The following is a 2596-nucleotide window of genomic DNA, read 5'->3' as shown; positions in this document are numbered from 1 at the left end:
ACCAGCAGATCAATGATAGATATCATACAGAATTTTTTTATTTAACAGAATTTTGCACACCAACCAAATCCAAAATATCATTGAAATTTTACAAAAATATCATTGAATTTTCACCCCAAAATCCATTGACATTTCACAAAATACCACTGAAATTTTGGTACATTTTGTTTAAATCTTTCACTGAAATTCAGTAAAATCTCAATTCATATCAAAATTTCATTGAAAATGTGAAATATGATGCAATATGACTTGGTGGTTTTGTCCTATAATGCTAGAGACAGCCAGCTATGACTTGGTGCATTTGTCCTATAATATTGGTCTCAGCAAGTTTTGACTTGGTGGTTTTGTCCTATAAAGCTGGAGACAGCAAGCTTGCACTTGATTTTGTCCCATAATGCTGGAGACAGATGGAATGATCCCTCTGTGGCTAAAGAAGTAATATAAGTAAAATTAGATTAGAATTTCTCATCCTTTATGTTTTCTATTTTTTAGTCTACGTTTTGATCTCAGAAATTTTCTACTAAAGGCCTGGCCCGAAGATACTACTTTAAACCAATCAAAGCGAGTCATGTAAATCGTTGAATTGTGGAATATCGAAACAACCTAGAGTACAGGTTGTAACTAAGAATAATGGAAACAAATACAGCTAAACTTTGTAACAAAGAATAATGGAAACAAATACAGCTAAACTTTGTAACTAAGAATAATGGAAACAAATACAGCTAAACTTTGTAACTAAGAATGATGGAAACAAATAGAGCTAAACTTTGTAACTAAGCATGGCGGGAACAAAACAGCTAAACTTTGTAACTAAGAATGATGAAAAACATGAGTTAACATTAATTTGACGACCATTTTGAAAATATATCAAAACATGAAGGTTCAATATTTCTGGATGATACATGCATGATATGCATGTGACACGCTGTCCTGTCGAGTCTTAATGCTCTGACATCTGTAGGTACTCTGTGGTGGTCTCCTGACAGCAACAATAATACACAGCTTTATCTATTGTTGACAGCCGATATAATAAATATTGTATAAGATACGCTTGTTTATAGACTAGATGTTTCGGTCGAGGCTATGCCTATTGAGTATGTATATGTTGAGCAGCAATGACGAGTGTGGCGCCGGGCAGAGTATGCTTACTCTTCTTGACACTTGATATGAATTGTTTACTCGCTTTTGGTTACGTAAACTAAACCTTTTCATACATGCTTCATGAACATTTTACTTTTAAACTTTGATTCCAAGCAAATGTACTAAAATAAAATAAAATAAAGGCATTTCCAATTGGAGGTGAAAGAAATAAGGGTGCGTGGAGGGGGGTGGGATGTTATTTAGAGAAAAATGATAATGTTCAAAAGAATGTGCTTAGACTTAGTCTTTAATGGAATTTCAGGAGGACAGAAGAGGTAGGTGAAATTCTCAGATTTTCTAAATGGAAAAGTGCTGTCCACAGGGGATGTGCCAACTTCTTAAGCAGTCAACAAGGATGAGCACATTGACGAGCAACGACTTGATAATCTGCCATACATATCCCTTCTACTTTTCTTTGTTTTCAACTTCATTTGAATTTTCTAAAGTTGACAAAATAACATTGTAATAGAAATACCGAAATAGTTTTCTTCGTAAAAATTCATGTTCACACGACTGATCAAGATTGAGAGGGAAAATAGCTCATGTGAAGCGGCCTTTAGAATTCTGTCGACGAAAAGATTGGCGAAAGCAGAATATTGATTGACAAGTGTCAAGTTAGCATCTGTTCAGTAGGAAACTTAGAATTTAGTTACCAAAATTATTCTTTACATTTTACGCGCTACGTTTATTATCCAAATCAATCATTTTATGAGCAACTTTTTTGTGTGTAGTTCAATTTTCTCGCTGAAACGTTTGTTCAGACGGTGTCGACCCAAAGTAGTTCCCTTGTTTAAAGCTGTCATGAGCCATATACCTCCAGTGTATTACCAGCCTATGAAATTTAGTTTCCCAGTAAGAAACCAAACCCGTTATTTGTATTATTGAAAGACTTTAAACCAATCAAAGCGAGTCATGTAAATCGTTGAATTGTGGAATATCGAAACAACCTAGAGTACAGGTTGTAACTAAGAATAATGGACACAAAAACAGCTAAACTTTGTAACTAAGCATGATGGAAACAAATACAGCTAAACTTTGTAACTAAGCATGATGGAAACAAATACAGCTAAACTTTGTAACTAAGCATGATGGAAACAAATACAGCTAAACTTGGTAACTAAGCATGATGGAAACAAATACAGCTAAACTTTGTAACTAAGCATGATGGAAACAAATACAGCTAAACTTTGTAACTAAGCATGATGGAAACAAATACAGCTAAACTTTGTAACTAAGCATGATGGAAACAAATACAGCTAAACTTTGTAACTAAGCATGATGGAAACAAATACAGCTAAACTTTGTAACTAAGCATGATGGAAACAAATACAGCTAAACTTTGTAACTAAGCATGATGGAAACAAATACAGCTAAACTTTGTAACTAAGCATGATGGAAACAAATACAGCTAAACTTTGTAACTAAGCATGATGGAAACAAATACAGCTAAACTTTG

Source organism: Lottia gigantea (genome assembly GCF_000327385.1).
Source record: "Lottia gigantea unplaced genomic scaffold LOTGIsca_208, whole genome shotgun sequence".
Lineage (NCBI taxonomy): Eukaryota > Metazoa > Mollusca > Gastropoda > Lottiidae > Lottia > Lottia gigantea.
This window is presented reverse-complemented; position numbering follows the sequence as displayed.